Raw genomic sequence first — 13,027 nt, 5'->3', positions numbered from 1 at the left:
GGCATGCGCCTGTAGTCCCAGCCACTCAGGAGGCTGAGGCAGGAGAATTGCTTAAACCCAGCAGGCAGAGGTTGCAGTGAGCCGAGATCATGCCACTGCACTCCAGCCTGGGCAACAGAGCTAGGCTCTGTCTCAAAAAAAAAGAAAAAAAAAAAAAGAGAAAACAAATATTACATCTTCAACTTGTGTATGGTCAAGGCAACTTACAAAAATGCTTTAAGACATATCAAGACTGATTTAAACCATTTAAGTTAGGCAGAGAGAACACTATGTGAATAAAAGTGTTCTAAACACACTTGCCACATTTTAATTAAATAGTTTACTAGGTTTTCTTTTAATATAAACATGAGAAATGAAAACCACATCAATTGTAGCATTTATCTTTTGAAAATAAAACTGCAATCAATACTTCAATCTCTAAGGTCTGCATTCCATAAATGATACTTTTTCAGGAGGTGGGGTTCCTAAGGCTTATGGACGTTCTTTTTAAATAGCAGGACATGAAATATGATACCTGCACCCAGGTTAACACGTGGTATAATAAAATGTATTACATCACCTACTGCTGTTAGGGTCCAATTCTTTCTAATTAGTTACATGTGAATTAACACATATCCTCCTCTTTATCATATCTAGGGAAAATAATTTGAGGTGATCAATGTAGGTAAAAGCCCTGCAAAGAGCTACTGTACAAGAGAAAAGTAAAACACAAGAATTCCAAAATTCTTAGTGTAATTTTAAGCTTTGACACTTGTAGAAGTAACAATGCTACAAACATTTACAAAACATCATTGAAAAACTTGTATTTCTTTTATGTTTATTTAGTTTTGCCATTTTTTAAAGTGACAGGGTCTCATTATGTTGTCAAGGCTGGAGTGCAATGGCTACTTACAGGCACAATCACAGCGCACTGCAGCCTCCAAGGCTGAGCCTCAAGTGATTCTCCCATTTAAGACTTGTGAGTAGCTGGGACTAAAAGCATGCCTAGCTCCTGAATATTAAGCTTTTGATTTTTCATTTCAGCCCTTCTTGAAGATAGCAGATATTGACTGAAACAAAAAGTTAAAAGCTTAACATTCAAATTCTGCAAAATAAACCTAGAGGCGGTGGTACACACCTATGGTCCCAGCTACTTGGTAGACTGACATGGGAAGATTGCTTGAGGCCAGGGTTTTCAGGCTGTGGTGCGCTATGATTGTGTCTCTGATTGCACTGTAGCTTGGGCAATATAGTGAGACACCATCTATTAAAAATAAAAAGAAGAAATACAATTACACTTCCAAATGATATTTTATAAAGATTTACAGCATGTACATATATGCTGCAGTCCTCTGGAGGGCCCAGGCACACTATATTAAAGCTAAAAACTGCCCCAAAACTTTCAGGACACCTCATATTTTATTATTTTTACATAACCACTGGAACACCATGTTGCTTGGCACTATGAAATCATCTTTGAATACATTTACTTGACAATAAGGAAATTTATCAGCAAATGAGAACCATTATAGTTCACAAGAAATACACCACAGACCTTCATAAAAGTAGATAATCAATAACCAATATTTTCTCTTTTTATGACCCCAAACATGCTAAAATGCTAGTAAGAAGGGCTTACAAAGGATGTGAATGGCAAATGTTATCTGGCAGCTTTTGCTTGATAATCACCAGTAACTAGTAGTTACTGGTAAAAGTAGGAAGGAAGAGCCCTTCCATACCTGACAATTCTGGGTCTGCTCTTAGTGGCTTTAGGAGTTGTTAGACTCCCATGTTTTAACAGTGATACTGCACTGATTCCAAATGCAGCAATATTGGGGAAAAGAGAAAACATAAACAGAAAAGTTATCTTTAAAATCTAAAAAGTTAAGCTATTGTTTTAAAAGTCTCACATAGATCACAGCTATCAGCCCACATACTAAGCAAATATCTGTGTGTGGGCAGGAGTCTTCACTTTGGAGTGGTTTTTATAACTCCTTTTACATTAAACAGGACAGAATAGTGTAAGAGTATGTTGTTACCCTGACAAGGTCTCATCCTTTACTATGAAGTACAATCTTAGTTGTCCTTGAGTTTACTTGAATTGAGGTGTTTCTTCTTTTGAAAATACCAACTTTTTTAGTTCTTTAGCCAGGAGAAGTGATATTTTCCCATCTTTTTGGATGAGGGGTTCAGATGTTACATTACCCCTCATTTCTTCCTTCAGAAGAGGATGGCCTTAGCACGCTGAAGATGAAATAAATCACCAGCACTCACAGACCCGTTCTTGGCAGCACTATAGAAAACTTTGTATTGTTCCATCCTTGAAAAAGCCTAAGAATGTCAAACAGAAAAGAGGTACAATTTTAAAAAGGGTTCCAACTTTTTAACAGTCACCACTGATGATAAGCCACACATGCAACTTCTTTAAATAGTTCAGTTACAGCTGCTTTTTTTTTTATTTTTTACTATTTATTTATTTATTTGAGAAGGAGTCTTGCTCTGTCGCCCAGGCTGGAGTGCAATGGCACAATCTTGGCCCACTGCAACCTCCGCCTCCCAAGTTCAAGCAATTCTCTGCCTCAGTCTCCCGAGTAGCTGGCATTACAGGCACCCACCACCATGCCAAGCTAATTTTCATATTTTTAGTAGCAACGGGGTTTCACCATCTTGGCCAGGTTGGTCTTGAATTCCTGACCTCGTGATCCACCCACCTCGGCCTCCCAAAGTGATGGAATTAGAGGCATGAGCCACAGCGCCCGGCCCAGTTATAGCTACTTGGCTGATGTTTACACTGCCAAGTTCTGTCAACTCACTACCGTAATCTCCTTTCAGGACTAGAATTAGATTGCTGGAGCAAAGGGGAACTTGTTTTATTAAGTTACTTAAAAATTGGGCTCCCAAAGACGTCACAGTATTGTGACAGGCTTCTAACAGCAGTATCATCTGTTACCTGTGTACTTGTTCCTTAAACATGATGAATGTACACTTTTGCAAAAAGCTAGTTTATTAATCTATTCAAACTCTACCCAATCTATAGCAGTTATTATATAATTCAAAGCAAATTTTAACGATGCAGGCATTTGCTGGATTGTATTGGAATATCAAAGAAGTCTAATGACTAAAGCATCAAAAGGCACTACTTCACTTGCACATTATGATAGAAAATGTATTATTTTAAAATAATTCCAAGGCACCACAGAATATGCCTATTTTAAATGTTCATCCTTGTCAGCTGTAACTTTGATGTGTACTTACCAAAAGTCACAAACCACAAATATTACTTTGTCCCATAAATTTTATCATTTCCAGTAAAATCCCATGAACTTTCTGCATCCAGTACTTGAGACACACACACCTTATACAGTCTAAGTGCAGGTCTCTCGGCTTAGGCACTAATGCTTTGTCTAACAAACCCATGGGACTGACTGCACTGTGGTATGTACAGTAGAAAATGACATAAATTTGCAAACTGAATAATAAAAAATAGTCGAGTGGTAAGTGCATTATGTATGTAGACATTGCTCAGAATACAGTAACAAGAAATCATTTATGTATGATTATTTGAAAAGGTAAAGGTTCACAAGGGAAAGATTACACATGAACTAAATTTGATTAAAATATTCTGAATTATGGTCACAAAAGAGAAGATAATATCTATAATTTTCTAATAATGTGGATCCTTGTAAAAACCATAAAAGATACAGGAAATATAATGCCAAAAAGGTAATAAGCTCTTCAGTATGTTAGTTAATTTTGAAGCTTTCCATTTTTCTAATCACTACTTAATATGACCTAGTCACAGATGTTGGCATTGGTGTTTGACTGAAAACCCACTTAGTAACTTCGTAGCCTTACCTCCAGCTTTCATGCTCTTTCTCTGTCAAGAAGATAAACTGGAGAATACAGGCTGTTGTCGTGTGCCAAGGTGCGAATTATTGAAGTAGAATCTGCTATAAGACTGCCAGTAATGCTGATATTATAATTAATTAGCTTCAAGAATTGCCTTTCCAACTCATTCCTGGGGAAGGAGAAACACAAAAAAACCAACTCAGGACAATGTTAATTCAAAAACATTATTTCATGTTAAGAAATGTGGTAAAATCACCATGTGCTCTAGTTTATTAGAACACATGAAAGAACTCACACTGTACAGAACCCTACTATCTAAGAAATACAAGAAAGCATGCAACTTTCCCAGTTCTCTCTGAAAACTTAGAAAAACAAAAATAACATGAATGTAAAAACTGTGTTAATAAACTTGATTTTCCCATGTGCTTTCAAAGACATATTCAAATTTAATATGGAGAAAAATGACATAATCTTAAGAAACATGGTAAATCCTTCAGCTTTTTCATTTCTTTAAAAACATGAAAGGATTCAATGTAGAAAACCCTTATAAATACAAACATCCATGGTAAGGTCTTCAATCGTCCCAGTTCCACATGAAGATAAGAACTCATTTTTGAAATAAAACCTATGAATGTGGCCGGGCGCGGTGGCTCAAGCCTGTAATCCCAGCACTTTGGGAGGCCGAGATGGGCGGATCACGAGGTCAGGAGATCGAGACCATGCTGGCTAACACGGTGAAATGCCGTCTCTACTAAAAAATACAAAAAATTAGCCGGGCAAGGTGGCGGGCGCCTGTGGTCCCAGCTACTCGGGAGGCTGAGGCGGGAGAATGGCGTGAACCCAGGAGGCGGAGCTTGCAGTGAGCTGAGATCCGGCCACTGCACTCCAGCCTGGGCGACAGAGCGAGACTCCGTCTCAAAAAACAAACAAACAAAAAAAAACCCTATGAATGTAAAGAATGTGGAAATGCCTTCATTTACATGATACTTGCTCCAAGACCCATGATAACACATACTGGAGATAGACCTTAGAAATATAAGACAGCACACTGGATTGGCACCCCAGTAGATTATCAAATACGGAAAAGTTTTCAGTTTTAACAATTTCTTCAACATTTATGTGAAAACTTCCCCTACAGGGAAATCCTCTCAGTGTTCCTAAATTGGAGAGCCTGATGCAAATTGATTATGATACAATCTTTAAAACTGTGCATAAGTAAATGTTATACTACTTATAAATATTTTGTTTCTCAGTGATTCTTCATTTGAAAGGGTCTCTGTCCTTACTTCCACTTGTTTTGCAAGACAACACTGAGGTCAGAATTTTGTAGATACTCCTTAAACAATATTAAATGAATTGAATAGGCAGTTTTTTTTTGTTAAGTCAGTTAATAAAATTTTTCTCCGTTTATTTAAAAATATCAGACCTGATGCAAATTGACTATGGTATAACCTTAAAAAATGTGCATAAGTAGATGTTATACTGCTTATAAATATTTTGTTTCTTAGTGATTCTTCATTTGAAAGGGTCTCTGTCCTTACTTTCACTTCTTTTGCAAGAAAACACTTGAGGTCAGGATTTTGTAGATACTCCTTAAGCAATATTAAATGAATTTAATAGGCAGTATTTTTTGGTTAAGTCAGTTAATAAAATTTTTCTCTGTTTATTTAAAAATATCACACTGAGCTACTAGAATAGCTCCAAATTCTTTTTTGAAACAAATACAGGCTATGCAGGTGGATTCCTACACTAATGTCCAAACAGGGCACAGCTGCTTGCAGTCCATTCTGCATCCAGCACCCCAAGTTTGGGATGAGGAGAAAGGCGACAGGCTTCTCTGCACTTGTGCAGCTGACTTAGGGCCCATTTCTGAGGGTTCCATTGCACAACTCAAACTCCATGCTCACTCCCAAGGCGCCGCAATAGTGATCAGATGACAGAAATGATGGATGCCATTTATTAGCTGTCACTATTATGGGGCAGGAATACTCTTTACACTTCAGATGGTAGAAAGATCAAAGAGAAACACCTTGGCTAGACTAAACCCATTTTATGACATACCTTTTTGTAGGATGCTGGCCTTACACAGTGTTTCCTCTAAGTTGGAAATGAAACCCCAATGTGCTCCGCATCTGTCACCCCTGGCCAGAACAGAATGTGGGGATGAGTTGAATGCAGTGAGGGGAACAGGCTGGGAGCAGCCCTCTGCCACATGATTATTCAGCTGTCCTGGCCAAAAATTTTTGTTTATTTGTTTGTTTTGAGACAGGGTCTTGCTCTGTCACTCAGGCTAAAGTGCAGTGGCATGATCCTAGCCTTTCAAGTAGCTGGGACTACATGTTCATGCCACTTTTTAAAAATTCTTTTTGTAGAGACAGGGTCTCACTTGTTGCCCAGGCTGGTGTTAAACTCCTGTGATTAAGTGATACTCCCACCTTGGCCTCCCAAAGTGCTGGTATTACAGACATGAGCCAGTGTATGCAGCACTTTGTCAAATGTTTAAATAAATATAAAACTAGAGTAATCTTACCACTTTCATAGTAATCCTTGTGAAGACTTAATTGTATAAAAACAATTAATACCTCAACAACATATTAGGTTTCTTGGTTTTAAAGTTTTAATGTTTTATCCATTGGATAAGTCAACAAATGCTTGATGTTCTCTGGTATGGAAAGCAGTTAGGATATAAGCAGATATGTGGTTTTCTCATTTGTTTAACTGAAAACCCCACTGAAACTACTTCTAACATTAATTTTCTATTCATATAACCATAAGACTGTGGGAATGTAAATCAGATAATGCTTTAATAATCAGCTAATGAGGACTTAATTTACTATAGGAATATATGCACTTCATAATCTCTTATGTTTTTCCACAAACGTATTTTAAATGTATAAAATACAATATTTTATATAACATGTTTATTAATAGAGGCTTAGTTACTGAAGAAACCCATTATGTCTACAGGATATGTATCTTCTTAGTTTTTTGTTGTTTTTTAAATGGCTGAATAGCATACCCTTTACAGGCACAGCAAATTTTCTCAGGTTAACTTATATGTATGTGTGTATGTATGTGTATGTGTGTGTGTGTGTATGTGTATAAATACATATAAAATCCTCATAGCTTAGCTCCCACCTATAAGTGAGAACATATGATATTTGGTTTTCCATTCCTGGGTTACTTCACTTAGAATAATGGCATCCAGCTCCATCCAAATTGCTGCAAAGGCCATTATTTCATTCTGTTTTATGGCTCAGCAGTATTCCATGGTGTATATATTCCAAGCTTTCTTTATCTAGGCATTCACTGATGGGCAGTCCATATTTTTGCAGTTGCAAATTGTGCTGCTATCAAAATGCATGTGCATGTGTCTTTTGCTTTTTATTTATTTATTTATTTATTTATTTATTTATTTATTTATTTTTTATTATTATACTTTAAGTTCTAGGGTACATGTGCATAACGTGCAGGTTTGTTACATATGTATACTTGTGCCATGTTGCTGTGCTGCACCCATCAACTCGTCAGCACCCATCAACTCGTCATTTACATCAGGTATAACTCCCAATGCAATCCCTCCCCCTCCCCCATCCCCATGATAGGTCCCGGTGTGTGATGTTCCCCTTCCCAAGTCCAAGTGATCTCATTGTTCAGTTCCCACCTATGAGTGAGAACATGCGGTGTTTGGTTTTCTGTTCCTGTGATAGTTTGCTAAGAATGATGGCTTCCAGCTGCATCCATGTCCCTACAAAGGACACAAACTCATCCTTTTTGATGGCTGCATAGTATTCCATGGTGTATATGTGCCACATTTTCTTAATCCAGTCTGTCACTGATGGACATTTGGGTTGATTCCAAGTCTTTGCTATTGTGAATAGCGCTGCAATAAACATACGTGTGCATGTGTCTTTATAGCAGCATGATTTATAATCCTTTGGGTATATACCCAGTAATGGGATGGCTGGGTCATATGGTACATCTAGTTCTAGATCCTTGAGGAATCGCCATACTGTTTTCCATAATGGTTGAACTAGTTTACAATCCCACCAACAGTGTAAAAGTGTTCCTATTTCTCCACATCGTCTCCAGCACCTGTTGTTTCCTGACTTTGTAATGATTGCCATTCTAACTGGTGTGAGATGGTATCTCATTGTGGTTTTGATTTGCATTTCTCTGATGGCCAGTGATGATGAGCATTTTTTCATGTGTCTGTTGGCTGTATGCATGTCTTCTTTTGAGAAATGTCTGTTCATATCCTTTGCCCACTTTTTGATGGGGTTGTTTGTTTTTTTCTTGTAAATTTGTTTGAGTTCTTTGTAGGTTCTGGATATTAGCCATTTGTCAGATGAGTAGATTGCAAAAATTTTCTCCCATTCTGTAGGTTGTCTGTTCACTCTGATGGTCGTTTCTTTTGCTGTGCAGAAGCTCTTTAGTTTAATTAGATCCCATTTGTCAATTTTGGCTTTTGCTGCCGTTGCTTTTGGTGTTTTAGACATGACAAGATATGGGGAAAGGATTCCCTATTTAATAAATGGTGCTGGGAAAATTGGCTAGCCATAAGTAGAAAGCTCAAACTGGATCCTTTCCTTACTCCTTATACAAAAAATAATTCAAGATGGATTAGAGACTTAAATGTTAGACCTAATACCATAAAAACCCTAGAGGAAAACCTAGGTAGTACCATTCAGGACATAGGCATGGGCAAAGACTTCATGTCTAAAACGCATATGTCTTTTTCATATGACTTCTTTTGTTTTGGGTAGATACCCAGTGTGAGATTGCTGGATTGAATGGCAGTACTGTTTTCCACAGTGGTTTTACTAGTTTACATTCCTATCAGCAGTTTAAGTGTTCCCTTCTCACCAAATCCATACCAACATGTACGATTTTTCAATTTTTAAATTATGGCCATTCTTGCAGGAGTAAGGTGGTATCACACTGTGGTTTTCATTTGCATTTCCCTGATAATTAGTGATGTTTCTGAAGGAAAATATATTCTAACAAGACAAACAGATGTTGAAAAGTTTTAAGAAAAATCTGATAAACACTAATTTTTAAATGGTTCAATTTACAGTCCAAAAGAGATCATTACAATCAACAGCAGAGGGACAAGATAAGTGTACATTACACACTTTGTTGCAATGTTTTACATTTTCTAAAAATCGTGAACATAGCTCCTGCTCAGAGCATAGATCTGAGTGCTTCTGTGCTCACAAACAGCATTGTGTAGAACTGGAGCTGGCTTCTGCCACCACTGCTTCTGGAGCTCACATCTGTGGAAACCCGCACATTTCTCTGCATATTCTCTGACCTTGTAACTAGAACTAGAGCCCTACTGGATTCACTGCAGGTTTTGAGAACAATTTAGCTGCCATTATAGCAGAGCTAAGTGTTCATAATTACAAATTTTGCTCCCTTCAAGAAACCAATTTACAGACTGATGACAGTAGTGATTAAGAGCATTTTACCTTCTGCAACTTTCAAAGTACTTCTATTTGTTTCAAATTCATTTTGTTACATCCTTTGCTAAAATGGTTACTAGCAATATCACCATGACAACTCAGTTTCTACAATTAGCAAAGCAGTAATTTAGCAGCCATTTCAAAACCAACTGACCATCACTAGTGAGTCTCTTCTTAGTCACAAGAATCCTCAATTCACTTGTAAATATACAGTGTAGTAATTCTGAATGAAAGTCTTTAAAAATGTTTTTGGGGTATATTATAGGTGTATATATTTGTGTGGTATATAAAATATTTTGATGACTACAATGTGTAATAATCACATCGGGGTAAATGAAGTATCCATCATGCTTCAAGCATACCTTTGTTTTACAAATAATTCAATTGCACCCTTTTAGTTACTGTAAAATGTACAATTAAATAATTATTGACTGTTGTCACCCTGTTGTGCTATCAAATATTAGATCTTATTTATTTTTTCTAACTATATGTGTGTATCTATTAACCATTACCCCTTACTCCTCATCCCCCATACTACTTTTACCAGCCTCTGCTAACGATTCTCCTACTCTACGTCTTCATGAGTTAAATTGTTTGAGGCCAGGCGCACTGGCTCACGCCTATAATCCCAGCACTTTGGGAGGCCAAGGCGGGTAGATCACGAGGTCAGGAGTTCAAGATCAGCCTGGCCAGCATGGCGAAACCTCATCACTACTAAAAATACAAAAATTAGCCAGGCATGGTGGCACACGCCTGTAATCTCAGCTACTTGTGAGGTGAAGGTAGGAGAATCACTTGACCCCAGGAGGCGGAGGTTGCAGTGAGCCGACAGCACCACTGCACTCCAGCCTGGGTGACAGAGTAAGACTACATCTCAAAAAACAAACAAACAAAAAAATGAATTAATTTTTAGCTCCCACAAATAAGTAAGAACATGTGAAGTTTGTTTTTCGGTGCCTGGCTTATTTCACTGAACATTTCCGTCCATGTTCTTGCAAATAACAGGATCTCATTCTCTTTCGTGGTTGAATAGTACTCCATTGTGTATATGTACCACATTTTCTTTAGCCACTTATCTGTTGATGGAAACTTGGAATGCTTCCAAATCTTGGGTGTTGTGAATAGTGCTGCAATATACATGAGAGTGCAGGTATCTCTGATATTCTGACTTCCTTTCTTTTGCATATATACCCAGCAGTAGGATTGCTGGATCATATGGTAGCTCTATTTTTAGTTTTCAGAAACTCCAAACGTTTCTCCATAGTGGTTGTACTTAAATGACATTCCCACGAACAGTGTATGAGGGTCACATTTTCTCTGTATCCTCATCAGCATTTGTTATTGGCTATCTTTAGAATAAAAGCCATTTTAAGTGGGGTGAGATGATCTCTCATTGTAATTTTGATTTGCAGTTCTCTGAAGATCAATGATATTGATGTTGAGTATCTTTTCATATACCTACCTGCTATTTGTATGCCTTTCTTAGTTTTGAAACAGAGTCTCACTTTGTCACTCAGGTTGGAGTGCAGTGGCACAATCAAAGCTCACTGCAGCCTCAACCTCTCAGGCTCAGGTAATAATAAGCCTCCCAAACAGCTGAAACCACAGGCACGTGTCATCATGCTGGCTAATGTATCCTCTTTTGAGAAATGCCTATTCAGATATTTTGCACATTTTAAAAATAAGATTATTAGATTTTTTTTTCTATGGACTTATTTGAGCTTCTAAAATATTTTGGTAATTAATCCCTTGTCAGATAGTTTTCAAATATCTTACCCCATTCTGTGGGTTGTATCTTCACTTAGTTGATTGTTTCCTTTTCTGTGAAGAAGCTTTTTAACTTGATGTGACCTAATTTGCCCATTTTTGCTTTGGCTGCCTGTGCTTATGAAATATTCAAGAAATATTTGCTGAGTCCAGTATCCCAGAGAGTTTTCCCAATGTTTTATTGTTTCATATTTCAGGTCTTAGGTTTAATTTTTTTATTATACTTTAAGTTCTAGGGTACATGTGCATAACGTGCAGGTTTGTTACATATGTATACTTGTGCCATGTTGCTGTGCTGCACCCATCAATTCGTCAGCACCCATCAACTCATCATTTACATCAGGTATAACTCTCAGTGCAATCCCTCCCCCTTCCTCCTCCCCATGAAAGGCCCCGGTGTGTGATGTTCCCCTTCCCCAGTCCAAGTGATCTCATTGTTCAGTTCCCACCTATGAGTGAGAACATGCGGTGTTTGATTTTCTGTTCTTGCGATAGTTTGCTGAGAATGATGGTTTCCAGCTGCATCCATGTCCCTACAAAGGACACAAACTCATCCCTTTTAATGGCTGCATAGTATTCCATGGTGTATATGTGCCACATTTTCTTAATCCAGTCTGTCACTGATGGACATTTGGGTTGATTCCAAGTCTTTGCTATTGTGAATAGTGCCGCAATAAACATACGTGTGCATGTGTCTTTATAGCAGCATGATTTATAATCCTTTGGGTATATACCCAGTAATGGGATGGCTGGGTCATATGGTACTTCTAGTTCTAGATCCTTGAGGAATCGCCATACTGTTTTCCATAATGGTTGAACTAGTTTACAATCCCACCAACAGTGTAAAAGTGTTCCTATTGCTCCACATCGTCTCCAGCACCTGTTGTTTCCTGACTTTTTAATGACTGCCATTCTAACCGGTGTGAGATGGTATCTCATTGTGGTTTTGATTTGCATTTCTCTGATGGCCAGTGATGATGAGCATTTTTTCATGTGTCTGTTGGCTGTATGAATGTCTTCTTTTGAGAAATGTGTGTTCATATCCTTTGCCTACTTTTTGATGGGGTTGTTTTTTTTCTTGTAAATTTGTTTGAGTTCTTTGTAGGTTCTGGATATTAGTCCTTTGTCAGATGAGTAGATTGCAAAAATTTTCTCCCATTCTGTAGGTTGCCTGTTCACTCTGATGGTAGTTTCTTTGGCTGTGCAGAAGGTCTTTAGTTTAATTAGATCCCATTTGTCAATTTTGGCTTTTGTTGCCTTTGCTTTTGTTGTTTTAGACATGAATTCTTTGCCCATGCCTATGTCCTGAATGGTATTACCTGGGTTTTCTTCTAGGGTTTTTACGGTATTAGGTCTAACATTTAAGTCTCTAATCCATCTTGAATTAATTTTCGTATAAGGAGTAAGGAAAGGATCCAGTTTCAGCTTTCTATGATGAAACTGGCTAGCCAATTTTCCCAGCACCATTTATTAAATAGGGAATCCTTTCCCCATTTCTTGTTTTTGTCAGGTTTGTCAAATATCAGATGGCTGTAGATGTGTGGTATTATTTCTGAGGGCTCTGTTCTGTTCCATTGGTCTATATCTCTGTTTTGGTACCAGTACCATCCTGCTTTGGTTACTGTAGCCTTGTGGTATAGTTTGAAGTCAGGTAGCGTGATGCCTCCAGCTTTGTTCTTTTGGCTTAGGATTGTCTTGGCAATGCAGGCCCTTTTTTGGTTCCATATGAACTTTAAAGCAGTTTTTTCCAAATATGTGAAGAAAGTCATTGGTAGCTTAATGGGGATGGCATTGAATCTATAAATTACCTTGGGCAGTATGGCCATTTTCAAAATGTTTATTCTGCCTATCCATGAGCATGGTATGTTCTTCCATTTGTTTGTGTCCTCTTTTATTTCACTGAGCAGCGGTTTTAGTTCTCCTTGAAGACGTCCTTTACATCCCTTGTAAGTTGGATTCCTAGGTGT

At 37.8% G+C, this 13,027-nt stretch overlaps 1 long non-coding RNA gene across 2 annotated transcripts in view; it reads right to left on the bottom strand.

Moving 5' to 3' along the window:
- Positions 1-300: 300 nt before the first annotated feature.
- The window catches only part of LOC105463231 (uncharacterized), a 55,446-nt gene continuing 42,719 nt past the window's right edge, over positions 301-13,027 (bottom strand). For both annotated transcript variants that reach the window (XR_011608098.1, XR_976210.3), the window contains 2 exons: positions 3,835-3,997; positions 301-2,310 (listed from right to left, as the gene is read on the bottom strand). This is a non-coding gene — a long non-coding RNA (uncharacterized lncRNA). The remainder of the gene's footprint in view (positions 2,311-3,834; positions 3,998-13,027) is intronic.

The sequence above is a fragment of the Macaca nemestrina genome, chromosome 9 (genome assembly GCF_043159975.1).
Source record: "Macaca nemestrina isolate mMacNem1 chromosome 9, mMacNem.hap1, whole genome shotgun sequence".
In the NCBI taxonomy this organism is placed as follows: Eukaryota; Metazoa; Chordata; class Mammalia; order Primates; family Cercopithecidae; genus Macaca; species Macaca nemestrina.
Note: the sequence above shows the minus strand (reverse complement) of the source record. Positions and strands in the feature narration are given on the sequence as shown.